Source organism: Amblyomma mixtum, chromosome 2 (genome assembly GCF_055824585.1).
Source record: "Amblyomma mixtum isolate Tamu chromosome 2, ASM5582458v1, whole genome shotgun sequence".
NCBI lineage: Eukaryota > Metazoa > Arthropoda > Arachnida > Ixodida > Ixodidae > Amblyomma > Amblyomma mixtum.
Genome location: NC_143013.1, coordinates 116,083,098 through 116,111,086, shown reverse-complemented (window position 1 = coordinate 116,111,086; position 27,989 = coordinate 116,083,098). Strand labels below are relative to the sequence as shown.

Sequence of the window (27,989 nt, the reverse complement as noted above, 5' to 3'; positions counted from 1 at the left end):
CGGGCCTCTAGAATTTCTCCTCCAAAGAAATTCTAGCCGCCGCGGCCGGGATCGAACCCGCGTCTTTTGGGTCAGCAGCCGAGCACCATAACCGCTGAGCCACCGCGGCGGCTCGGATTGGCCAAGACACAGGCGGCAACTGATAGGTGCACAAAATGTTAAACAAGAAAATAATGGTGGGGAAAAATAAAATAATTATGATAATAATAGCAATTAGGAAATATTAAGGCGAAAGCCTTTAATGCCTCATCGTTGTCGACAGAAGGTTGTCAGCAGAGGTGTGCCGCTTTTGACTGGTGTCCACCGAGATATGGGAGACAATTGTTGCCTTGGTGGCATGGCACATACCCACAACGGGGGATTGGCCAGGGTTCGGTGTGGAGAGCCAAAAGAAAGTAAACTGGGGCCAAGCTAGTGGTTTAACTTTGATTGCCAAGCTACTGATGTAACTTTGGGTAAAAATCCAGAGGAATTAGAGATGGAATCATAAATTAAAAGAAAAATAAAATTAATAAAAATAAAAACTAAAGTTACTGCGTAATTTGCTTTCCTGAAATACAATTTCCATCTTCTTCATTACTGCCCCTCTTTCTCTTTCTTCTTTCACTCCCTCCTTTCTTGTACAAACGGATGGCGGGTGTGCACCGAATTTCCTTTCCTAAAATACAATTTTCATTTTCTTCATTACGGCCCCTCTTTCTTTTTCTTCTTTCACTCCCACATCCTCCCTTCCTGTACAGTGCGGTTCAGGTTTCCACCGAGATGACAGAGAATTACAGCTCCATTTCCTTTCCTCAAAAAGCGTTGCGTTCAAAGGGCAAGGCATAGCGCCGAACGGGTGGTGGTGGTGTTCCGTGGACTCCCTGGCAGGGCTACAGCACGCTGTCGTGTTCCACTCCTAAAGGCGAAGCTTAAGCGTCGTTAATTAGCAGTTAGTTAGTATTTAATCATTAATCAGTAATTAGCCACTAATTAGTAATTTTCACTACTTAATAATGAGTCATTCATTATGTGTGACAACATCCATTGGTGACGTGACCAGTACCACAGAGGCAGTCAAAGTGGTGCGGAAAACACTTTAGATTCTACGCACTTTAGACAGTCAAAGTGGCCCCTGAACTTTTTTGTTGCGACGTACCTGTTATGTGCGGCGTAACGTCGATGTAGTGTGGTCAGCAGAAATGTGGACACCTAAGTGTTCGTTTATAGCGACACTTCCTTAGCGGACGTTTTTATAGCGAATGCACACGTGTAATGTTGTGTCAAAGGGGTACTCGCAAGACTTTCACCTGTCAGCGTTTAGTTCCGTGAGCCGTTCTTTGCACTAATTAGATATGTAAGAATGGTCACGTTGAAGAATGTTAGCACCGTCCTCTGAATTTGCTTCCCAGAGAACACAGCCCTCCGTACATATAAATGAATGCCAGATGGCACAGCGGAAACAAGACCGTTGATGTAAATGAGAATCATAGTGAATCTAAGCAGTGACCTTTCTGGAACACCCGAGTGAGCTGCTTTGAATGGTATTTATGATTTAGAAATGAAACAAACTGCGATGAGTTATTTAAAAAATATATTCAGCAGATCCACTGCATTGCAGTTAATGTTCAGTTGTTTTAGCTTGTGGAGCAAAAAGCAGTTCAGGGAAAATGAGCTAACATTCTGATGAGGTACTTAAAGTAGCTGAAATAGAGAAGTTGGACTTCACAGAAAGGTAATAACTCCCCAAAAGGCGTGCTGTGCCGATGTACGGAACGAATTTAACTAAGTTAAATAAGGACCGTTAAAATTTCGCTTTCCAATAATTTACAGAACGCATCGGTGAGTGAAATGGGGCGATGATTCTTATCCCGATTTTTCACTTCGCGGGCAGAGTACAAGACTCGGTTAGCATGAGAGAACTGTATACGGATAGTACTTTTTATCAAATTTCGGCGTTGATGCAGTCCTAACCGCGTTTCTTGAGTCCTTAATTAAAGAAGCTTAACAACGCAAGATCAGTCGTTAAACGTTGGATGCAAAGTCACGCAATCAGCCGTAAAAGTAGGCAAGTTTGATGACCGTAAAAATTTCTTCACAAAGGTTTCATTAAGAACAATGGCACATAGTAGGGTCCTGTGACGCGTCTATCAAATTAATGCAGTCCCCACCTCGCAAGTTGATGGCGTGGCTAGCTTTGACGCTAAATGATACCATGGATAGTGCAACGTCAGACAGGAAATTTAGTAGCTTGTTTTCAGCACCGCTATGTAAGCGTCAGCTGCGGCTTTGTACGGCCGGCAGATGGCGTCATGTGGTCATGATGTGGTGGAGCAATATTGGCGATGTTTTTTTTTTTTTTTTGCTGTTGTTTTGGACACAGCTACATAATGCGACCGGTGTACTACTGGACTCGAGAAATTAGAAGTGATGGTGGGGTTTGAAACGACTTTCTTAGTTATTCGCAAAACTTTTACTCTGCTGAACAAACCGCAGTTAGTTTTAACAGAAAAATTTAATAGAGCAGAATGATAACTAGTCTCCTTGTACGGGCCTCCTTCTAATCCTTGCCGAGCAACTATGCCTGCTGAAAACGGTGGTGTAGTTTCGCTCAGTAACAGAGGTTTCAGCTTGCGAATTCGTTACCAGGGGGAAATCCATTAGGTTATGTAATGTAGAAATACCTGAGACGGCAGTTATGAAACGAGAAGAGATTCGCCTTGAACGGCTTCTTCCGTGCCTGGCTACGGCGGCATTGGAGTCTATGCGACGCCTTTATCCTCGTCACGCCTCTAAGCATTCGACTTAGGCAAGTATATTATTCTCACAGTTGTGGGATCTCTGCATTAGAAGACATTTTTCTTCTGATTATGCGAGGAATTATTTCACGTTCGGTCAGGGCCACCTGCTGAACTACACCGTCATGTTTTAGGGAAATGCATCTATAAGAACTGCCATCCTGAGATGTGTAACCAACGCGAATTTCACCACACCACCGCTGTCGCTGTGGGTATTTGTATATAATATAGACTTCAGCGTACTCGCTGTGCCCAAATGCCAGATCAGCTTTCGGTTCACTAATGGCGGGCTGTGAATTTCTAGACTGAATGCGTTATTTCTGCTGAAATCGGAACTTCCGGCCGAAGAAATCGGGTGTACAGTACAGTGCACTAAGAGTAAAACAAGGAATTGTTAATGCGAGAGCATTATACGGCTCTGTCGAGTCAGCAAAAAGTGTCCGCAGTTTTGTCCGCTTGATGAAGTCGTTCTCTGACGATAAATTTGCGAAAGTGTGGCTGTGACAGATAGAGCGTGATGAAATCTTGGCTTGGGAAAAATTTGGTTGATGAGGTGCAATTAGTTGATTAATCAAACGCGAAAAAATACACTTAGACGTCAAAATAGTTATGGACGTTGATATAATACATGGACGTCAGAACAGCCACGGACGTCGATATAGTATGTGGACGTTTTGCTTTCGCATTGCTGCAATGCAGGTCGCCCAGTGATCTGAAAAAAAGAAGTCAGCAATAAAAAATTGACAAAAAAAAACGGAGGAAAAAAAGAGGGCAGGGAAAGGCTCTCGCATGGGAGTAGCATGCCAGGCCCATAACCAGGCTGGCCTCTCCTTTATTCATTAAAGTCTCTCTCTCTCTCAGTCTCTGTCCGTTCGTTTTCTAGTAAAGCGCTGTTTGGAAACGCGCTGCTGTGCGCGGGCCAGGAGAAACGCCTACCGGCGTAGTCTGCCGTTTTAAATAGCACTGTGGCTAGATGGTCGCATACGTCAGTGGGAAGAGGTTTATTTAGAAAGGCCGTGGGGTCTGATGATCTATAGCGTGATACTTTGCGCTATAGGTTGCCACAGACCTCTACAAACGCATGAAGACGCAGACGCATGCGTGCTGAGCTTTTTGGATTCGGTCCGTTACTGTCCATTCTTGTTCTGTCTAGTATTATCCCGCTCAACCGTTCAAATCAAACGGCCACAACCGCATGGTCGGCGCTTTGAGAGCTCGCGAAGTTTTTGCAGGTCGCTGCATTGCAAGTATTCAATGAACCTATATATAGCGAGCGGAGACAGATGCAATGCTTGACGTATCCCTGTCGGCTGCCAGATAGTCGGATCAGGACCTAAGATGAATGGGGACACGGCTTGTCAGTCCGAGCAGACTGGAGTGCCATATCATATCCGTATACGGCCAGCGCACGCGACGGACGCGTGTACATTTGTTGGCACTCATGCTTTGACGACTGTATTGTGCGTTTGACCGAAACGGTGGCGTAGTGGTTTTACCATCCGCATCTAACGCGAGAAGTTTGGGGTTCGATCCCCACTGCTACCAGTTTTTAGTGGGGATCGGTTTGACTGCAAAAGCACTAATTCACGGGGTCAAACCCAACCAACAATTTTGTGCCCTGCATGATTTCAGGGTGCAGAACTAAAATAAATATTGCCACGACTGGGATTCGAACCCGTGGCGGAGCGAACAGATAAGCTTCGCTAGCCACTGCACGAGAGCACTATATGCTATCACAGCAGCCGATCACGCCTGGTGTTAAACTGCAACACAATCTCGCGCTTTGAATTGCACATCGTCGTCTTCGTCGACTTCCATCTGTGGAGCGAACAGATCAGATCAGCTTAACCTCGACCAGAGCTTAACATGAGTTCAATATCGTCGCCAGTCGTGCCGACGACCCAGCAAAGCAAAGCCAGACTAAAAACATGCTTTCGCACGTCTACTCGGTTTAACTACGTTAGAACCCTACCACTTGTTTCAGTACGAGCTTTCCCCTAGCACCATCATCATCATCAGCTTGACTACGCCCACTGCTAGGCAAAGGCCTCTCCCATGTCTCTCCAATTAACACCTTGTCCTTTTCCAGTTGCCGCCACCGTATTCCCGCAAACTTCTTAACTCGTCAGCCCACCTAACTTTCTGCCGCCCCCTGCTACGCTTGCCTTCTCTTGGAATCCACTCCGTTACCCTTGAGGACCACCAGTTTTCTTGTCTTCGCATTACATACCCTGCCCAAGCTCATTTCTTCCTACTGATTTCGACTAAGATATTATTAACCCGCCTTTGTTTCCTCACCCACTCCACTGCGTCCGCTTCCCATCTCTTAACGTTACACCTATCATTTTCCTTTCCATAGCTCGCTGCGTTGTCCTTAACTTAAGCTTAACCCCCTTTGTTAGCCTCCACGTTTCAGTCCCTAGCATAGTGCTCGGCTTCTCTGCGGTGAATTTCTTTAAGAAACGGGTCGTTGACCTCAGCTTGAGAGGAGCGCAACACCTTGTGCCACGGAGCTCTTTAGACGGGCTGCCCCTATGTCATTAAAATCGTCACCGTCATCAGAAGCTCGGCCTTCCCCTCTGGACTCTCTGACGCGCTAAACCCTGTCATCTGCGCTAATTCGCGGCATGCGTCAAAACTGTTCCCTCTCACTCTCAGCGGAGGGGACGGGCCTCGTACTGGAGCAAAGACCGTCCGTCGCCGGAGAAACCACCGATTTTGGCTGCGGGCATGTCGGCTTTCCCGGCGGTGAGACGCTTGGAAAAGGTGCTGCGTCGCAACGCCTGAGACCCATTTTACCGTTTGTGCATGAACAAATGGTATGTTGGAGCTGCTAAAAAAAAAAAAAAAACGGAACGGAGAAAGGGAACCCAAGTTTGAATCAACCGTTTGAATCAACTGGCGTGCGTTACTTTTTCCTACCATTTGCATGTTGGCAAGGTCGTATTGTTCAAAACGTATTTCAGCTTTAATTGATGCTGTTTCTCGCAGTGAGAGCCTCTAAAAGAAATACAAGTGCCGCATGTCGTTACTCGTTTAATCACTTGATTACTCACATGGCATTGCACCTGCGGAGAAACTCACAGAACGGAACTGCATTCTGGTCTCTGCGAACGTTGAAAGTAACTCTGTGCCCACTAAGCTCTTTTTTAGATCTTTATAACGCTGTCAACACTTTCGTGTTTCGTAGTTACAGACGAGCCGTATATGTTATGCCGGGAATAGACCTATGCGATTATTGCAGTGCGACGTGTTATCGTGGTCCACCGTTTCTTTTTTTTTCTTTGTCCAGAAGAACAGACATTGCCCGCACTCGGGCTTAAAACCTCAGGTGGTGGCACTGAAGCGGGTATAATTGCTGCGTATTCATTAAAGGCTTTCAATTCACAAAAGAAAAACACAAAATTGCGGAGTGTACGCTGCAACAGAAAGTTTGATACTTCCTGTCTTGAACTCTAGATGCCCTTGTAACGCGTAATCTGTGATCCCTCACAACATTAACTTATGCATCGCATCCATCTTCCCCCTCCTCGTTGATATCAGAGGAATACAGTCGAACCTCGTTATAACGAAATAATGAATATAACGAAGGAATAATGATTCCCCTTGGAAGCTCGGCCAACACGGGCTATAACGAAGCAATCGCCGGGCCCCTTCAATTTCGTTATATCTAGGTTCAACTGTACAACCTTGCTTCACGCCCACATTTATTACTCGGTTACGTTCCTGTTACTGGGCACTTTACTTACGTCGCATTAATTCCATGCTTCCGCTAGCAAATATTTCCAAGCTTTCGTGATTTTCGCTCAAATTTAGCTGCCATCGATAAACCCATATGCCCGTCGCTCCAACAAAGAGTCACTGGGCTGTATGTCAGCGTAGGGGTGGCTTCAAAGTTGTAGCAAGGCGCCCATCTTGTAGTCGAATCCCTGCTTCCAACACAGGAAAAAAAAGCCTGCTAGCCAGGTATGCGTGGAATGAAACTTTTGTGGGAGTGGCGTCACACGATCGCGTAATCTCGCTCTCGCACTCTTTCCCTCGTTTGCTCACTGGTCTTTAAAAAAAAAAATAAAATAGAGCCCACCCCCCAGATAGGCAGACACATGTTGCGATTAGCCTGATTTGTACGTGGAGATATCTCTACACACTACGCGTGAAAGCGGTGGCCTTCACAGGAGATAAGTGCGCGATATTCAGTCGTGCTCGACGTTCGGAGATAGCAGAGCTCTCGAGGCCAAGCGAACAAAAAAATGGCTTCGAAAGCGGCGGCTCTTCTATATATATCTAGCTGCCATTACGTGATCGCTGCCCAATCGGCCTGCGGTGTTCTTTTTTTTTTATTTTCTGCCGGTGTAATAACAATCGTTCTACCCATCTCACATCAAGCCCCAAGCCTCTTACGTGTTAGTTTCTTTATCTTTTTGTTTATTTTTGTTTCTCGTATTGTCGTCCACACTGTAGCCAACTCCTTTCACGACCCGCGGCGGCGCCGGGGCAGCTAAGGCGGGGCTTTCCTGCATGGCGCCATGTGACGTTGTTTCCTCTTTCGTTCCTTTTTTTTTTTTTGTTTGTTTCCGTTCGGGAGAACCACAAAGGTTACACGACGTCATAACGGGCCGGGGAAAATTGCGTGTTCCATCCCGGCGCAGACCTCGGAAAACAAAGCGAAGAGCGCACGCGCCGAGGACGCGCGGCCGACGCAAAATAAAAAAAAGATAAAAAAAGAAAACGAATCGAAGCGAACTCGCCCGACGTACGCGTACCACGTGGTCGCTCGACGCGTCGTCGCCGCGCGCACGCCGAAAGCGGCAGCTGCTCGTTGCTCGTCCGGCCGTCATAGCGGTTCCGTATATGTGCGCGTGGAAGCCGCAACGAGAACAAGGGACTCGGCCGATCGTGGCGAAGTGAAGAACTGCTCGGAGTGTAGTTTCCCAGCTGCCCCCACACCTAATCGACGCCTTTCATCCGCCTTAGAGCGTAGTGGCAGAAAGGGAGACGTGTCGTCTGCTACGAACACCGGCGTCGTCTGCTACGAACACCGGCGTCGTCTGCTCGGCACAAGTCGTCCGATCGGCAAGCGCCCCGGTTGCGTGTTGCGTCACTCTACGCTGCTTTGAAACCCGTGAGTTTCGCTTTTCTGGGCTGTATCTGCTTAGAAATCTTTTCGACGTGCGCGTTTACCGAGTCGCTACACTCGTTCATCCTTCGGGGTCTATTTGAAAGCTATGCATAAGATAGGTGGAACTGCAGGCGATCTGAAGCCTAATGCGAAACTGTCTGCAATGAACGACCGCGCAGCACCGTTGAACCGAGTATTATAAATGCCTCACTCCGACTACCGTGGATTCCGCGCGCGCTTTGCTTCGAATCTAAGCCGCACGATATGAAGTGGCTGACGTAAGCTTGCATGCTGCCGAACTGCGTGTTATCTCACTGCAGAATGAATGGCGGGCGCTGTTCTCTGTGCGGCGTGTTTCGTGATTTAAAGCTCCAAGTTGCATATTTGTTGGCTCACATGGCTTGCAACCAGAAAACTGCATCGCGAAAGACATTGCCGAAGGCGCGCCTACGGCAGCTGTAGATTGAACAAAAACACTTGTTTTGTATTCAGAGTGTTTCGTTTACGGCGTTGGGCGCCTCTTTCGCCAGTATCTCGTTCAGCCGAGGATTGCCAGGCTGCCGCCGCTGCTATTGCACGATGTGCACTGATTTCGCTCATTCAACGCGCTGTTGTACAACCGCTTTTTACTTTGTTGCAATCTGTTTTGTGGTGCGTTGATGGCGCATATTCAATGCAGAGCTGTGGAACTGGTTTGAACTTTGTTGCAGCGTGCTGTGTGCAAAGGTTGGCGAGTGCATGATAGCGACGCGAATGAGCCGATGAGTAAGCGAAATTTAGGTCGTTAATTACGCGTTTAAATACAAACCGTTGTTTATCGTACCGTTATTCGCATATGGAATGAAGGATTGGAGGACTTAGTCTGTAGACTCTGTACAGGCAAACAACAGAAGGAATGGCCGCCGCGGTAGCTCAGTGGATATGGCGCTCGGCTGTTGAACCGACGCGGGTTCGATCCCGGCCGCGTTGGTCGAATTTCGATGGAGGCGAAATTCTAGAGGCCCGTGTACTGTGTGATGTCATCATCATCATCAGCCTGACTACGCCCACTGCAGGGCAAATGCCTCTCCCATGTCCCTCCAATTAATCTTGTCGTTTGCCAACTGCGGCCACCGTACCCCCGCAAACTTATTAATCTCATCCGCCCACGTAACTTTCTGCCGCCCCCTACTACGCTTCCTTTCTCTTGAATCCACTCCGTTACCCTTAAGGACCAGCGGTTAGCTTGCCTTCGCATTACATGCCCTGCCCAAGCCCACTTCTTCCTCTTGATTTCAACTAGGATGTCATTAACCCGCGTTTGTTCATTCTGCCCTCTTCCGATCTCTAAGCGTTACCTCTATCATTTTTCTTTCCATAGCTCGCTGCGTTGTCGTTAACATAAGCTGAACCCCTCTCGTTAGCCTCCACGTTTCTGCCCCATAGATGAGTACCAGTAATACTTAGCCGTTGTATACTTTTCTCGTAAGGGGTATTGGTAAACTGCCATTCATGATCTGAGAGAGCCTGCCGTATGCGCTCAACCCCATTCTTATTCTTTTAAAATGTCAGCGCACGTAAAAGAATCCCAGGTGGTAGAAATTCCTTAGCCCTCCACTACGGCGTCCCACATAGCCTGAGTCGCTTTGGGACGTTAAACCTCCATAAACCAAACAGAAGAGATGAAGAATAAGGTGACCATCACGCTAGGTCTTTCAAAATGGCTGTTTCAAGACGACATAAGGAATGATGCCATGTAATTACTGCGCCGCATATTATGCACATTACGCAATGGTCCTCTGAACTGAACATTGACCCAGTCATGTCAGGTGGACGCTGAAAAAAGGTCCGGGGTCTTTTTGACGCCGTATGACTCCACCATGCGACTGCGGGATCAGTCTATGTAGATGAGGATTTGCTCACACGCGGAATTCGAACAGATAAAAAAAAAAAAAACCTTACCTGTGTTTCGGTAGTCTGTGGCAATTCACCGTGCTTGCAACAGCGTAGGTCTCTAGCTGGATCGCCTTGTTTAAGCTTGTCTTCCGCACGCGCGTCGTGTTCTTTTGTGCACATCCGCGCACGACATTCTCACATACATATACATCACACGCACGCACACATATATAAGCGGAGTTATCTCGTGCAAATAGTAATTTGTTGCCGGATGCGGACGACATTGGCGGCACGTGCGGCGAACGGGCTTTCCTGGTAAGGAAGTGTGCGCCTATGCACATATAGAGAGCATTATCGGGGACTCAGCGGCATAGTGCGTGTGAATTGTGCGAATGAAGATTAAGGCAGATAATGATAAAAGGATTTCATTCCAGCGTTTATTACATTTCCAAACGAACTAAATCTGCTGTTAATAAGAATCTGAGTGCTCGCATATATGCGTGTACAGAGGTAATAAGATGCGCAGGTTGTCCAAATATCATCTTTGCTGAAGCAAAATTTCGACCATGCCTTGGATCAGGAACTCGCCATGCAAATGTAAGCAGGTCTGGGCTTCTAGAGCGAGTGTTATTAATCGTCTGGCAGTCGGTTCGTTGCTGATTATTACACAAAGCAAAAGACGAGCTTTTATGTTTGTTTTTTTCGGGCAGATTCGTACGCAGTTTAGGCAGAATTCAAATTTTTCGGAAATAAGTCCCTTCCAACCCTGCGAATTTCTTCGTGTCTGACGTCAGTTAATTCTTTCTTTCAAGCTTCCAATGCCTCGCGTGGTGAATTAGGTCGCACTCGCACTGTCGGCTTCCGCCTTTTCCTGAGTCGATAAGGCAAAAGGCTATTAAGTGCTGGCGCTATGTTCGGCTTCTCCACAGGTTCAAATGTGATGTGGAACTAGGCGCAGGTTACTTTCTTTTATAGCTACATGGTTGATCTCAAGCGCCTGTTGCCTAAAAAAAAATACCGCACTCTAGCGGATAAAAGCGAAGCTGGTTGTATGAAGTCCAAAGTCAGATGAACAGAAAAAAAAAAGTAGAGCGCAGCTTTGTTGCTTCCGCTTTTTTTTTTAAGTATGACTTCTCTGCTACTGCGCCGCCAATTGCGCAGGGCTAGCCAGCTTTCTTTCTTTCCCGCAGCTTAACTAAAATTCTTTCTTTCTTTCTTTCTTTCTTTCTTTCTTTCTTTCTTTCTTTCTTTCTTTCTTTCTTTCTTTCTTTCTTTCTTTCTTTCTTTCTTTCTTTCTTTCTTTCTTTCTTTCTTTCTTTCTTTCTTTCTTTCTTTCTTTCTTTCTTTCTTTCTTTCCTTCTTTCTTTCTTTCTTTCTTTCTTTCTTTCTTTCTTTCCTTCTTTCTTTCTTTCTTTCTTTCTTTCTTTCTTTCTCTCTCTGTCTCTTTCCTTCGTCTTTTCTTGGGCTAGTTGCTTTTTCATGCTGTAGGTGTTTGCAGCCCACACGAAACACGGACGGACAGAAAAGGAAACGAAACACAGCGCTGACTTTCAACTGAGCTTTATTGGAAAAATAAGCGACTTTTATACAAAAATTTTTAACATGTGACTCAGAAGATGTCAAAACGTCCTACTACATGTGCCATCTAAAATCACTGATACTCTAGATAAAAACCCTGAAAAAACATGAATGGAAAACACTGAAAGACACGTGCCGCTTAAACCAACTAAAGGGTGTCATGATCAACAACGGTGAAGGAACAACAAACGAAAAACTAACAAAAAAAAACTATGATATCGAAATGCAAAAGCAGGGTGAAGCTGTATATGGGCTCCCGTTGTCACAAAAAGTAAAAGAAAAAAAGGAAACAAATTGTCAAAAAAACAGGACTGAAACGGTATAAAAACACATTAACTAAAACAGCATAAAACCCATTATTTGAAGAGTGTCGAAATTTACGGGTACGCGCCTGCGGCCTGCAAGAATTCGAGTTCTTTATCCAGGAGCACTAAGGACACAGCGCTAACGCACATGTCCCCTTTCTGTTGGATGGCTTTTGCCTCGATAATCTCCCTCGTGGTCTGATCGCTGCTTCTACCTAAAATCGTAGTGTCCTGGAACCGTGGTATGCACTTATTGCATTCGCTGCAGTGCACAGCGAGATTTCCTTCTCGTATGTTTCTCTTGCGCAGATTATCATAGTTATTGTTATGTTCTCGGAGTCGGTCGTTAAGGCATCGGCCCGTTTGTCCTATATAGACTTTCCCGCAGCTTAACGGAATGTGATACACCACACCTTTGGTACAAGGTACAAACGGAGACCGGTGTTTTTTGGAGCACTGCACACGTGGTGTACCACACGTCTGAGTGAGCTTGCAAAGCTTTGACAGCTTTTCCGGGGCTGAAAACAATACTCTCAACTTCACTTTTTTGCCTATTCGTTTCAGAGTCAACAAAAACGAAACCTGGTTGTAGTACCCTATTTGCACAGCATCTCCCACAATTTGAAACGAATAGGCAAAAAAGTGAAGTTGAGAGTATTGTTTTCAGCCCCGGAAAAGCTGTCAAAGCTTTGCAAGCTCACTCAGACGTGTGGTACACCACGTGTGCAGTGCTCCAAAAAACACCGGTCTCCGTTTGTACCTTGTACCAAAGGTGTGGTGTATCACATTCCGTTAAGCTGCGGGAAAGTCTATATAGGACAAACGGGCCGATGCCTTAACGACCGACTCCGAGAACATAACAATAACTATGATAATCTGCGCAAGAGAAACATACGAGAAGGAAATCTCGCTGTGCACTGCAGCGAATGCAATAAGTGCATACCACGGTTCCAGGACACTACGATTTTAGGTAGAAGCAGCGATCAGACCACGAGGGAGATTATCGAGGCAAAAGCCATCCAACAGAAAGGGGACATGTGCGTTAGCGCTGTGTCCTTAGTGCTCCTGGATAAAGAACTCGAATTCTTGCAGGCCGCAGGCGCGCACCCGTAAATTTCGACACTCTTCAAATAATGGGTTTTATGCTGTTTTAGTTAATGTGTTTTTATACCGTTTCAGTCCTGTTTTTTTGACAATTTGTTTCCTTTCTTCTTTTACTTTTTGTGACAACGGGAGCCCATATACAGCTTCACCCTGCTTTTGCATTTCGATATCATAGTTTTTTTTGTTAGTTTTTCGTTTGTTGTTCCTTCACCGTTGTTGATCATGACACCCTTTAGTTGGTTTAAGCGGCACGTGTCTTTCATTGTTTTCCATTCATGTTTTTTCAGGGTTTTTATCTAGAGTATCAGTGATTTTAGATGGCACATGTAGTAGGACGTTTTGACATCTTCTGAGTCACATGTTAAAAATTTTTGTATAAAAGTCGCTTATTTTTCCAATAAAGCTCAGTTGAAAGTCAGCGCTGTTTCGTTCCCTTTTCTGTCCGTCCGTGTTTCGTATGCGCTGCAAACACCTACACTCTTTCCTTCTTCTTTCTTTCTTTCTTTGTTTTATGCTAGAGTGCCATGTACAGCTTCTTCGCGGACGCTGTAATCATCCGTGGCGGGATTTTGAGATAACTGCCCCGCGAAAGCTCTCATCCGGCGAGGTTCACGCAGCATCGAGTTTGTGATAGAGCAAAAATGGAAATGAGATCAACGTAACGCCGGCCGTTCTTATCGCCAAGGTCACACGGCGAGCTCTCGGTATCTCTAGCTTTGCTAGTGGGGCGATTACGCTACTGTAACCCGGTCGTATACCGCGTAGCGCGACCTTGCTGTACATCCGTACGTACTACGTTGGCCTCGTACGCGGAATTTCGCGTCTCCGTGCTCGAAAGGGAAACGGCGTGGTGCGTTGTCGGTTGGCTTCCTCCAAAGCTGTCCGCTTCTGCCAAGGGTGGCGTATAAGCTAGGGGGGAGGGGGGGGGGGGGCAGGGGGGAGGGACGAGGGGGGGGGGGGGACGTCGGACCCTGCCGTCATAACATTCGAAGCTCTGCTGCCCTAAAGCACCGCTTTTTTTCTTGTTGCTCTTAGCACAGTTGACCAGCTTTCGATTTCAAGGCTAAGTGGAAGTAGGTTTACGATGTGTTCTCTTCCGTATATTTATGGTCTTTGTCCTTGTTATCTTCTTCGCTTAGCTTTATTGCGACGTTTTGAGAACGTTTTGATATACACGTAACGTTTTGAGAATTTTTTACCGACCGTGAGACGTATTTATTCGCTAAATGATAGGACAGAAGCCTGCGCACGTCCCATGCGCCCTTCCTGTTTACTTAGGACGTCGTTTAGCTTTCTGCTGCGTAGTGGGAACGGGCTTCTTAGTGAAAGCTGTCGGTACAGATCCCGGGATGATACTTTGGCGGTCTATGGTGAAGGGGCAAATGAGAGGCACAGAAAGCTGATCGCAGGCGTTTTACAGTATACGCCCTCATCAGTCAAATCTTGCGTCGCTTCTTGGAGCATTCAGCAGGCAAACTGCGAGGGATGTAGACCGTCGACACTTTCCACTTATCCTGCCACGTCTAGCAGAGTTTCTTGGGGAACAGTCCGATGGTTTCACCTCATCGTCGGATCGGTGCTTGTTCGCTGCAATTTTTCTTGCTGATTATCACATTCTCTACAATTTATTCGTAATGCCCACATATAGATACAAAGGTACTCTCGCTGTACGTAGTCCGCAGTAATAGACATGAATTCTGCCGCACCACCCCCTCGAGCTAAGTGAGTCAACTGTCATGATACCTCCGAAATTTATAAAGCGTGTGTCAAGCGCAACCTGGAATCACTATTGCCTGCAGGTCTTGCTTTTCGAGCCCATAGTTGCTGCCATGTTTAGGACGTGCATTTAGTCGGACCTCACGGATGTGACTCTTTGGCCATACCAGAGCTCTTTGACCATTCCAGTTGAGAAACTCCCCTTCTAAATCCGGTTGTTCCCATTGGTTACTTCGCAGTGGTTTGCAGACCGTGGCGCCCCCTATCAGCTAAGCAAGCAACTGGGGGTGGCTCCCTGAAACTTTTGTTCCTTTGCTGCCTTTTTATTTTAAGCTGCGCTGAGCAGTTACCCTGAACACCGCAGGTGTCGCGACAGTCTCCAAACCCGTCCAGTTTTGGCGCAATCAGAGCGCCAGGTTTTGATAGGCGGGTTTTACGGGAAGCTTAGAAACTGGTATAACCGAATAGCTGTGGCCTTCAGCAGGCTGAGAGACAGTACGTACACAGCTTTCAGGACGGCAAGGCCCACTCGATTGAAGGTTGGGGCACGCAGACTGACAAGCAAACAATAGTCTCTGCGGTAGGGAATAGCAGTGAATTACACGTTATGGGAGAAACAACAGCGGGGCGTGGGCAGTACCTGCCCGTGGCAACCGGGGAAATCCTGTTGACCCAAGGCGAAGGCCTCTCTGTGACGTCGGGGGCGTTCGACCTGTGGTGCCACAGGGGTCAAATGTCGAGAGAGGCACCTGCGCAGTTCCCTCGTCGCTCTCCCTTTAGCTTGCCAATTTTCCCGGGGCGTCGATGGGGCACGGGGTTGCACACCTTGAAGTGGCACCAAAGACCTTGAGCTGAGGGGGAAGGCCTTATGGTTGACGGGCTCAAGCGCTAAAGGCTTCGTCATCTTTGCCGCTTTCCCTGCAGCTACGACTCGCATGATTAGAATGCGTTTCATAACGGTTACCCCGCTTCAAACCTATACACTTTTAAGAAATTGTGCGCGCACAGCCGCTCACACTACTATGCTGAATCAGTGTTCCTTGCAGTGACAAGACGATAGACGAATTCTAAAATTACGGCATATCTAAAAAGTGTAGCGTATTTTCGCTTTCAAAGCTTTACCTCAGCTGTTAGACATCACTAATTTCTAATTTCTAATTCTAATTTCAACTACTTGGGGATATCTAACATGCAGACATCGCGCAACACATGAGGGTCTTCGAATTTGTCAGCTTTTAAATACACCAGCCGTGGTGGGGATTCGATCCCTGGAACTCGGATTCTGCAAACGAATGCCAAACCCAGTGGGTCACCGCGGTGTGAAAGTACGTAGAAATTCTCCTGGATGAAGCGGGGCGTTGTTTGCGTTGCGCTGTGTCGAAGGGAGTCGCCTGCAACTTCTTCGTCGACGGGAAAACGGGTGGTGAATAAGGCAACCTGAGTGGACGCGGTGAAAGAAAAACACAAGAGAACGACTAAAGTAAACCGCTGATCATGTCTCGTGCACGTCACAAGTGACGCACTCGCGGTGGGTCGACGCGTTTAAGCAGCGCTGTTTCTGTAGACACGCCTGTTTTTTTTTCCGCCCTGCATTCGTTCAACGCTCCTGGTCGTACGATCGACGTAGATGTTACGGTTAGGTATCTTATCGCTCTTTCCTCGAAGCATTTCTAGCGCCTAATTTAGTGCCAAGGGTGCGCGGTAATTTCCCGTAATGAGTGCCTGTTGCGTAATGAATGGCCGTGTTTCAGATGGATGGCTTTTTCTACTGCTTTCGACGCCAAGAAGGAAGCTGGGCGAGGGGCAGGGGGAGGGCAAGGAACTGGGAAGGTGTTATCGATCATCTTGTCTCGCTTTATTTTTTATTCAGATGCGATTTCAGGACGTCTTTACACCTTGTGTCGGGGTGCGGCTTCGCATTCTTTGATAGTGTAATGAATTCACGGTAAAAAATAAATTAAATATATCGTAATTAGAACTCAGAAAGTAAGAAAGCGGGCTTCGTTCAGTCCTTCCCTTTACTGCTTTGTGAAGGTCATTAATCTGGTTAACAAAAAAGTGGTAGAATATTAAAGTAGTTAAGCAGAGTAAACGCGCAGAAACATGTGTCAATTCTTCGCCTCTTCTTTCTGGCATTTACATGTGCGCTCAACAGCGTGTCTCACTCTTCATCTTCACACCCTCTCTCCACTCGGCTGCAGCTGGCGCCACGCCCCCCTCCCATTGGCTACAGCTGGTGCGACGATCCTCCGAACTTACCCGAGCTTACCCGAGTTGCTCCGAGGCTTCACAAAAGATTTTTATTTGTGTTTGTCCCTATTAAGTAAGTGTCTTCGCACTGAAACAAGAAAGAGAATCGGTGTTGGCACCCGCCGTAACAGCCGTGATATCTGCAGATCTGTGCTCTTATCTATTTCCCTCACCCTCTGTTCGTTATTTATCGACCTAATGGAAGCGCGTTACATTGCTGACGACTGGGATTCGTCAGTGAGGGCTTAGAGGCAGACTGAATTAAGGAACTTGAATGTACAGTCGGGGACAAAAGTCTCCGGACCACGTGTTCCTCAAACGAAGCGTATAGCTCTACTATCAGACAGCGGCTGGAGACCGCACTTGTGGACATGAAAGAACAAAAATTTAACTTTTACCTCCACAAGTGTGGTCTCCAGCCGCCGACTAATAGCAGAGCTATCGGCTTCGTTAGAGGAACACGTGGTCCGGAGACTTTTGTCCCCGACTGTACTTTCCTCCTTGTATCTCTTACTCAGTCCTGCGTCACGTTGAAATGCGCTGACGAAACGCATTCAAGCTACTGCGACCAACTAGCCCGTCTTCCTACAAGTACTTTAAAGCATTAAGGAAATGCTGGTCAAATTGGGCCGATACGGATGTTTTCGCTTTCGCGTTCGGAGCCTAATCTTTGCTTGGTTTGGCTGGGTTTATTGGATTTCTTCATCATCACACCCTCTCTCCACTCAGCTGCTGATATGTATCGCCGTGCTGGGCGGCATGAATTCAGACCCCCGCCCACCTCCCCACCCTCTCACCCCCCACCCCCCGCTGCCCCCTACACGATGTGCCCCAGTGCCCACATAGTTGTTGCGACGGGTAACTTTTAACCCTGTAACTCTTACCCTGCCCCAGAGTGGGCGGCACGGCGAAGGTGCTTCAGTTCTCACAGGTCCGCGATGGGTACGATCGAAAATATATAGGTGCAACGTTCTGTCCTCTGCAACAACACAGTACATGTAATGGACGTCATCCTCTTATTTTGCTTGTTGTTGTTCTCAGGCAGCAAATGGCACATACCCATTGTGGGGTATTGGAGAAGACGCTTTTGGTGCTTTCGGGGATTGAAGGCAATCAATGAATCAGTCAATAAATAAATTACAACTAATCACAGTCATTTATTCATTCAGTCAGTCTCTGTCTGTCTGTCAGCAGCGTATTATTTGTCGGCTTGTTACACGCTCCGCTTCCTTATTCGCATACCAGATGAGATGAAACAGAACGGCATTCCCTGTAGTCGCAAATCTGAGTTGTCTCAGATCTAACTTGGCAGCGTAATGTGTTCAGGATTCTTTTTTTTTTTTCTCGCTGGCCTTGGTCACAGTTAAGATTCTGGCTGGAGAGGTTACACAAAGGATGATCATAGCAAGGAGAAAATATATTTACACTTGACCGACTCGATGTGATGAAACCAGCCCTCGGTCCTGCCGAAACAGCTGGTTTTAAACCCTATGTCCCCGCCCTCGGTGGGGAGAATAACCAATCAGGTACTGTACAAACATCCACCCAATAACTTATTGGGGAAAGGAAAACACAACCAATCCATGATTGGGGAAAGAAGGTAGCTCATCGCGACACCGTACACATATCGTATGTACACTTTCCACCATCACAATTTTGCTTTCCTGCTGCGAGCTTCGCGAACACTCTCACTCTCACTTTCCCATGATGCAGATTACTTCAATGTCCGGTTGACCCAAGTTCCAGGAAAGCCATCTGTTTCTTATCGTCGCTCCTCATGCCTGCAGCTAGCGTGACAATATGTCAAAGCACGCCACTGCAGACATGGCACAAAAGCCACGCACTGTGACGCGGGTTCGCCTCGCCGTAAACACGTGCACACAGGATACGACCTAACGACTCCGTCCATGAGGGGAGTTCGACGTCTCCCGTAATCCCCCGCCATTCGGCGCTACCCCTTCTCCCGCTGGGTTGACTGACCCCTTTCTGTGCGGTTGTGTGGAGGGCCCAAGAAAAAGGACGTAATGGGCATTCCACTAACGCGACCGGATGCGGTAAACAAAATGCAGCACCGCGAACTTCACTGTCACCATGGAAGGGCCCGAGAATGGTGACTTCGAGCCTTGCATCCCCTTTCGTACCAACACCATGTCTCCGGTCTTGTGGGCTGTCAAAACCTTTGTTTGCTGCCAGTTGACAGCGACGTTTCATTTCCCCTCACTTAGCCTTTAACTTCTCGTGTAACGTATCCTGGCAGCTGTAGAGTGGTGCCGTCTATGAGCCATTGGCTTTCTCCGTTGGCTGCAAAATGCAGCCGTATGTGGGACCTCTTGTGGTGGGCTGGTGCTGCCTCTTTAGTGCTCTCCGCGTGTGCACTCTCAGAAGCCGTTCTTTCGTCTACTACCTCGTCGCCCTGGTCCTGTTCCAGCTCTAGCTGTTAATGAGAACCCACCTCGACGGCTTAGTGACTGCGGTGGTCGGTTCCTGACTCCGAGGTGGCGGATTCGAATCCTGGCCACAGAGGCCGCATTTCGACGAAGGCCAAATCCCAGGGCACCCGTGGGCTGTTGGATGTCAGTGCGAGTTACAGAACCCCGAAGAGTATAAATTAATCCGGAGCCCTCCGCGGCCCTCTTAGACCACCCACCATATGGGGACACTAAACCGCGCATACCACTCGCACTATTCTTCCTCAACAGCGTATTCACTGTCTGCTCTGTACGAGAATATACAGTCCCGAATAGTAAGCGCCAGGCCTTGTCGATTGCGCTCTCTTGCGCCTACAGTTGAAAAGTGAACCAGCGGTGATGTATTCCCGGAAAACTCGTGGTTGCGGAACGCCGCCGTCAATTCGATGCAGCCTTTCTTTCCTCGAGTCCTTCCTGGCGGAAGCGCGGTGCGACCTTCCTTGCGTGGGCGATGTCGCGCGTGTTGCAGTCGCGGGCGCGTCTTGTCTTTGCGGCGCCGCTCCTCAACTTGGTCTGTTCGCTTCTAGAGGAACTTCGACTTCCGTTCGACGGTTGCGTTGCTTCCGCTTCGTTGGTCGGCGCGTTGTGGCGCAGTCAAGTGCGCAGCTACTGCGTCGTCAGCGTCGAAGCATGCGATGTATTCGCGATCTGTGTCTGTACCGTGGAAGGGATGAACCGTGAGAGATCATCGAGGGATGTGCTGCTGCAAAGTTCTAGCTTCGTTCTGCTGAGCCTACCGTGCGCTGTGGAGCTCTGCACTGACAGGCCCGCGATGCTCTGTTGGCTGGTGCTGAGAGCTCGTAACGGCTAAGGCCGTAAAATGCGCTGGGAGATTCTGTGTGAGTTTTAACAGTTCAGCTGACCCATCTCTGTCCAGGAAGAGAGAGAGGAGAAGGAGCGGCTGGTTTCAGCTCGTGTCCCTCGAAATGGAAAGCGAGCTCAATGGCACAGGACGTCTGTCGCGCTACCTGGTGGCGCGATTTCTTAGCTTGTGCCGCGTGTTTGACGGTGCACTGGGACGGGACTGCGCCTTCTCCAGACTATGAGAGGAGGTGCTGAGCGAGGTATCCCAAATGGCCACAAGAAAAACAAAGCGCAGCGCGGAATAATGAGTAACACGCTGTGAGATGTCTGCCGCGATCGCTCGAGTCTGGTGGTCTGGGAGTATTAGAGATAACTCTTTGTTATTTCTCATCTATCTCATTTGTTATTTATCATCTATAATACTAGGTTTTTATTTGCTACCATTGTTTTCCGCTCCACAACACAAACATTTAAGATCAGATTACTCCTCTTCACCCCTTTAATTCGGCGCTTTTCTTTTAAGACAGTTTGAGCTAACAGTTCGAGATGTTTCTGCGGAGAGTACTAAAAAGGCATCGAGCACGTGTACTTTTGCACTGCCGTAAACATGCTACATATGTAGGCAAAGGTTTAATGATGCTGTGGCCGAATTAAATGCGCGCCCGCTGATCATGCAAGGCATAAATCATGGGACCATGGGCAACAGGCGCATTTCAACACGGGCTTCTGTAGACATATATTTTACAAGGAGATTTTGCCTCTTGTTCGCGCGTTTACATATGCGCTGATTTCTGTGCACCCCCATACCGAAATATTCTGGAGTACATCACCTAGGTGTCATCTGTATATATCTCTGTGAACATTCTGACCATGAACGAGTGCGGCGTGTGCATTTGGGTGTATGGGTGAGTGCGATTGCTCTGAACCAGAGGTGGACAAAGGCCCTCATATTAGCTCCTCCTCCGCCATCCTCATCTTTAAAACCTTGTTTGCGCTCCTGGTTACCCTCATTCTTATTTCGCAAAATTTACTGGCCCTCTTTCGCCGGAATGCAAAAGGTGCTCGCGCGCTGCGCGATGTCAGTGCACGTTAAAAATCCCCAGGTGGTCGAAATTATTCCGGAGCCCTTCCCTACGGCACCTCTTCCTTCCTTCCTTCCTTCCTTCCTTCCTTCCTTCCTTCCTTCCTTCCTTCCTTCCTTCCTTCCTTCCTTCCTTCCTTCCTTCCTTCCTTCTTTCATTCCTTCCTTCTTTCCTTCCTTCCTTCCTTCCTTCCTTCTTTCATTCCTTCCTTCTTTCCTTCCTTCTTTCCTTCTTTCCTTCGTTCCTTCCTTCTTTCCTTCCTTCCTTCCTTCCTTCTTTCCTTCCTTCTTTCCTTCTTTCCTTCGTTCCTTCCTTCGTTCCTTCTTTCTTTCTTTCCTTCCTTCCTTCCTTCCTTCTCTCCCAACTCCCTCCCTTTCGTTAGAGCGCGACTGCGGTGACCATAGAGAAGTGAGACAGTTACTGCGTAATTTCCTTTCCTAAAAAATAATAACAAACCTCTCTCGCCATCACTCTCACTTTCTGAAAGGTGCCGACCCTCCCACGTACTCACCCTCACTGTTAGCTACTGAGCAATAAACGCATTCATGCCAGTCCTGAATACGAAGTCCTCAACGTGCCGCTGTGCCGTATGCTACAGCAGGTATTCACTTAAGCGCAAATATTGGAAAAAAGGTAACGGATCGTAAAGTGTACGACAGCTTCAGTGATTTGTTATGAAATCGAGCGCTGGCCGAACAACTCTGCATTGGAAATTAATCTAGTGCACTACAGGCGCAATGTGTAGCTCCGCTTCCTGAGTGGCCGTGGACACGTCGTCCCACGGCATTTATTATAACTGAGGCCTCGCTTGTGTGCTTTCGTAATGCGCCGCCCTTCTGACTAGGAAGCTTCTGCGTAACGCGCAGCTGTCTTCGCTCTATTCTTTCAGTCGGTAATCGCCGTCTTCCGGTCGCGCACGACTGACTGACTATGCCGACCTTACAAAAATTTGCGAGGACACTTTGGCAACTGAAGTGTTGAGAGGCGAAAGCCGAGGTCTCCATGCCGTGACGACTCCCGGTGGATGTAACGTGACACCGTTCCCGTGGCCATATCGATACCCAAATTGTACATCTTCCAGGGATCTTAAGTGTTAATTACGCTTAATTACACATTTTCCCATCTAATTTGACACAACTACGACATTTTCCCGACCATTCTGTGACAATTTTCACTATGCCGTGACGGCTTGCGGTGGATGTGACGTCACACCGTTCCCGTGGCTATATCGACGTCCACGTTATTTGGACACAATTTCGACATTTTGCCTATAATTAATTAAATAATTCATCTACACGCCGCGGTGGCGCAGTGGTTACGACGCTCGGCTGCTGACCCGAAAGACGTGGGTTTGATCCCGGCCGCGGCGGCCGAATTTCGATGAAGGCGAAATTCTAGAGGCCCGTGTGCTGTGCGATGTCAGTGCACGTTAAAGAACCCCAGGTAATCGAAATTTCCTAAGCCCTTCACTACGGCGTCCCTCATAGCCTGAGTTGCTGTGGGACGGTAAACCCCAATAAACCAAATAAAACCTAAATAATTAATCTGCAGTCATCAAACTTGGCCTCTACCTTCATTTTTTCCTCCTCTATCTGAAGCAACCTTTGGGTTTCTCTTATCTTTTTTACTTCCCGAGTTAAACGCGTGTGACACGCTTTGTTAACGGACGACAGTATGAGCCATTAAAGCACGGCTGACTGTCTATTTCGACCTTAACAATAGACGGCAGCCGCACGATTGCCGTCCGTGCGGTGAATAGAAGCGATCTCCGTGGTCGTTAACGTTACGCGAATTCACGAAACATGATGCGCGGCTCACCGCTGTATGAAGCCGGGTTGCGCATCCTCTGTCGACGGCGCGAACTATCCAGGGCTGCGTGGTGAAGCCCCCTACGTAGGGTGCCAGCTTCGGGGGACCGTGCGCTGCACTGCGCTCGCAGGAACACTCGCAGTGTTTGCTTGTGCGTCGCATCAGCCGCGATCTGTATCTCGAAGGTGGTGTTTTTTTTTTTTTAATGCGATGTTGATTGCCTCGGGGCATAAAACGGCATGTAATGATAAATGAGGATGCCTAAATAAATGAGTAGAGGTTCGCTGATCTAATGAAATCGAGCAGTGAACGATGATGAGGTCCTTGTGTCCAAGCGGTGTATGAAGCACTATTATCGGGCGAAAGACCCGCTGCCGCCAGGTGCCTAATTCTTGTCGGCTTCAACATCGGGCAAACCCACAGCAGGTGGTGAATGTCGGCCTCAAGATTTCTGTTATTGCAGACTGGACACCCGGGGCGGGGAAATACACCTTCGAATTGCGGCCACTTTCGTGTAACGGCCGGAGTTAGGGCAACCCCGACCCGGATCCTCCGAAGCGCAACCTCCTCTGCACGGGTAAGACCACGGGGGAGGGTTACCGCACACGGAGGGATTAGAGCACGTGTGCGGCGCCGGAGGTGTTCTTTTTTTGTTAAAAGGAGGGTGGTGTCATCCAGTGTTAGGACTCGAGGCGAAGACGAAGTTGGGGTCACAAGGTGGGTCGCAGAATCTGCACGGCTTTGCGAACTCAGGAGGTCTCGTGGGACCCACTGAATTCGGATTGGCTGCGGGATGCGTGCCGCGAGACGATGGATGTCCTGGCAAATGCCTGGGGTGCGACTGACGCGTCGTAGTAGGCGTATGACTTGAAGAGCGTCGGTGCGGATGACAATGTGAGCCGTAGGTAGTAGGGGAACGGCGGCCACTGAGCATAGTGCCTCTTGAACGGCAAGCATCTCCGCACAGAAGGAGGAAGGAAGTTCTGGGAAGCGAAACCTGGACGTTTTGTTGAGGGCCGGCTTGCAAGGGCAGTAAATTGCAGTAGTGGTTTCGCAAGCCTGGATGCCTGCGTTAACGTATAAAACGATGAAGCCATGCGGCAGATGGGTGTCTTCTTGTGTAATTCGTTCGCGAAACGACGCCGCCGCGAGGGTAGATGATGGCCGACGTAGATCAGTTGGTTTGTTATCGCTTAGCTGCACAAAATGCCAGGGAGGGAGAACTGGCGGAGGCGGCTGTAGAATGGAGTGCGAGGAAGCATACGCCTTGAGTGCACACGTTGCGTGTGTAAGGTTAGACTTAAGCCGGCGAGCATCACGTCTTTGCTGCACCAGCTCATCTAGAGTATTCAGCTGCGCATGTTCTTGGAGCGCCACGATCGGGGTGATGCGGGGAAGGCAAGTGATGACCCTCATTGCCTCTCGATTAACGGCTTCAAGGCGATCCCACTGAGCCCTCGTCAAATGCTGGAATTGGGCTTGGTACACGAGGCGCGGTTGCACAACCGCCCGCACCAACTGCCTTGCAACATGAGAGCAGGCGCCGCCTGTTTTAGGAGCAATTCGTCTAATCAGACCTAACGCCTGAATCGCTTGCTTTTTAGCTCGAGAAAGCCAAGCAGTCCCTGTTCCTGACTCGTGAATCGTCAAGCCCAATATTTTGACTATCGAACTTTCTTGAAGTGGAGTTCCGGATAGATGGAGACGAATTGGTGTCGCAGCGAGTTTACGGCGTCCCCAGCGGTTGGCAACAGACACATACGTAGTTTTGCTCACGGAAAGCTGAAGACCAATTGAAGAGGCATAAGTCGACGTTATATCTAGGGCTGACTGTAGGGCGGAGGCTTGAGTCAACAGGTCGTGGTGGGTGCTCCACACAGTGATGTCATCAGCGTACAATAAAAACTTAATATCAGTCACTTCATGTAAGCGCCAAGCAAGAGGGATAAAAGTAATATTAAATAATGTGGGCGATAGCACCGATCCCTGGGGCACGCCGCGAAGAGGCACAAAGGATCCGACGGCCTCAGCACTGAGGCGTATGGCAAAGTGTCGGCCTTCCAGAAAGGATTTTACAAAATTGCGCACTCTAACGGGGAATTGCAGCATGTCAAGTGATTCCAGGATAGCAGCATGACTGATATTGTCGTACGCCTTTTCAACGTCCATGGCCAGTACGGTACGCACATTGTGGCTGCGAGTTGATGCTAGAACTGATGACGCCAAGACAGCCAATCCATCTTCTGTACCTATGGACGTTCAAAAGCCGATTTGGGCGGGATGATAGAAACCGTGGTGCTCAAGCCACCACGACAGGCGTGTGGCAAGCATCTTTTCAGTAAGCTTGCACAAAGTGGGCGTAAGCGATATAGGCCGGAAATTACCAAGGTCTGTCGGCGGCTTCCCTGGCTTTGGGATGGGGATCACAATAGCCGATTTCCAACTTTCTGGTACGACGCCTTCTATCCATACCTTGTTGATGGTGGCGAGGAGTTGAGGCAGTAGAGCGGAACTCATGTTCTTGTACGCCTCGTACGGAATGGAGTCCGGGCCGGGTGCAGTCTTCCGACGGGCCTCATCTATTGATGCAAGCAACTCGGGCATGGAAAATGGGCTTGCGATTACCTCGGCGTCGGCTGAAGATGGTAGCCTGTCGACATATGCCGGAATGCCAGCCAAGGAGGCTCCTGCGGTCCTTGGAGGCAACACGTCATACTTGGGGAAAAACTTCCGCGCTGCTTCTCTTGCGAAATCATCCGGAGCTAAGTTAGCAGCGAAGCATGCTGTGGCCGCTGCGTCAGGACGACGAGAACCATGTTCCATAGCGCGAAATGTTCGCCATAAAGAAGCATTCGATGACTGTGTCGAAAACTGGTCACACGACGCCTTCGCGATAGATCGTGTTCATATCTGCGAGCCTTGGCAGTAAGGTAATTCAGCCTTGTGCGTGCTTGTGCAGAAGTCGAGTCTCGGGAAGCTGCCATCTCCGCTTGTCAGCGAGCAGCCCACAAGTTAGGCAGACCTACATCCGGCACCGTACGATTGACGTCTGTCCAGGTGACAGTTGTAGCCTTGTTGAGCGCAGTTTGTATGCAGTCCATACGTAGTGTACATGACTGCACAGAGAGATCTTCGAGCGTGGTGCGAAAGGTGTCCCAATTGACCACAGAACACCTACGGCGTAATCGGCGGGCTCGTAACGGATGAAGACCGATGATGCCTCTGCCTCTGAAGACCGATGATGGGTGGTGGTCACTACCCAAGCAGTCAGGCTCCAGGTGCCACGAGGGAGTGCTGGTACCGGACCACCACGTAAGGTCCGGAGCATACGTTGGACTGTGAGCATGGCGCACAGCCCGCGTTGCTGAATCGGGATGGTTCAGTAATACAAGCAACGCATCCGCGAAGGCGTCCCGCACACGCCTACCACGGGGGCTAGAAGTGGGGTATCCCCAGTCTGGGTGACGGGCGTTAAAGTCACCACCGACTAAAATAGGGCACCCTGGGTGTTGTCGTCGCAGAGTTAATAACCACCCCAGATTAATGCGGGAGGAAGCTCCACCGGCGGGCCTTACATAGCATGACACGACTACAACAGTTGCCTTGGGAAACTTCACGGCCACTGCAACTACCTCCTGATATGAGGTGCACCATTTTTCTAAGGAGAGGCGAACTTGAGGAAAGCGCGTATCGACATATACCGCCGCCTTTCCTGGAGGGGCTGCAGTGTGCACACGACGGTCGGTCATTGATGGAGACATGTATCCATTAAAGCCCGGAATGGATGGCAAGGCATTGGTCTCCTGAAGTAGCAGGGCCCACACCTGGAGCTTGTTCATGCGAAGTCGATATTTGAGCTCTCCCAGCTTTGTGGAGAGGCCTCTGCAGTTCCACTGGAGCACGCCACAACAACGTATACTCGCCATTTTCGATTAAGCGTCCAAGCGTTGTAAAAGAACGGATGTCAGGTTAGATAACTGGGTTACCATAAATCGGAGGAGGGATGTTGTAGAATTATCCCGCAGTGCAGCAGAAGACCTGGAAGAGTCAGCAAACAACGCGTGAGGGCTAGTCGTAGTCGACGGTGCGGCAGCACTCAGTGGCGCGGGGTTGGATTCCGCTGTTGGTCTTCGACGTGCAAGCAGCTCACGGCGCTGTCGTAGCTTAGAAACCTCAGCTAAAAGGCGTGCGATTTGGTCGCCAACTGCTGCCATGTCCTCAGGCAGTGGCTCCAGCATGCTGGTATTGTTTGTAGCCTGAAGGCGACGGCGATCCTTGCGCACTTTATCTCTGTAAGACAGTTGAACAGAGGCTGCAGGCGGATTGGACTCAGAAAGCTCTGGCCAGTCGTCGTCATCCCACTGGAGGGCCGCAAACCTGTTAGATGTCTATATCGGGGCTGCATTTTCAGGTGGAGGCACGAGTTTATGTATCCTACGCCGAACCTTTTCAGTTGCCTTTTGTTTTGTTGGGCAGGTTGGAGAGGTGATCTCATGGTCGTCGGTCTTGCAAAGTCCGCAACGGTAAGACGGTGTGCCTTGTGGCGTAGCCTGATCTTGAGTTGTAAAAGGGCATGATCGGCGCATGTGGCCAGATCTGAAGCAACTGTAGCAGTAGACAGCGCTCGGTTTGTATGGCCGAGGTCGCAGAATACAGCCATAATAGTAAAGGCGTTCTGGAGGAGTTGGTGGGCCTTGCAGTGTGACGATGCAGGAGCGCCCTTTGCCCATATACCGCGCTTGGATAACACGGTGCGAAGGGCAGTATAGCTCACGCTGTAGGGTTGCCTGGTCTTCGGCGACGTCGACGTTGTACACAACACACCGTTGTAGGTCCGAACCTTCTACAAGGTACACCTGGACAGGCACGGAGATCTCGCTTGTAATCGATATACACTTGAGCGTTTGCAGACGCTCGACGGCAGCCAGAGTCGGGAGCCACACAGCGATGGTATTAGATTTCGTTCTAGCCGTGAAGCCACGAAAACCTTTGGTTCCAAGACAAGCGTCCAGGTTTGCCTGAAGGATCCTGTTCGGGATGTCAGTGAGGCTTGTGTTTGCCAGAGCTTTAATGGCCACTTTATACGATGCCGATCCAGGCGT

The 27,989-nt window shown here is 48.8% G+C and overlaps 1 protein-coding gene across 2 annotated transcripts in view; it reads left to right on the top strand.

The window, feature by feature from the left end:
• Men (NADP-dependent malic enzyme) overlaps positions 1 to 27,989 on the top strand; it is a 154,537-nt gene that overhangs the window by 42,452 nt on the left and 84,096 nt on the right. The window contains exon 1 of one of the 2 annotated variants that reach the window (XM_089572453.1): positions 7,559 to 7,899. The exons of the other annotated variant lie outside the window; for it this stretch is intronic. The gene's annotated coding sequence lies outside the window, so the exon portion shown is untranslated. Of the gene's footprint in view, positions 1 to 7,558; positions 7,900 to 27,989 lie in introns of those variants that run through there. 2 annotated transcript variants of the gene reach the window in all.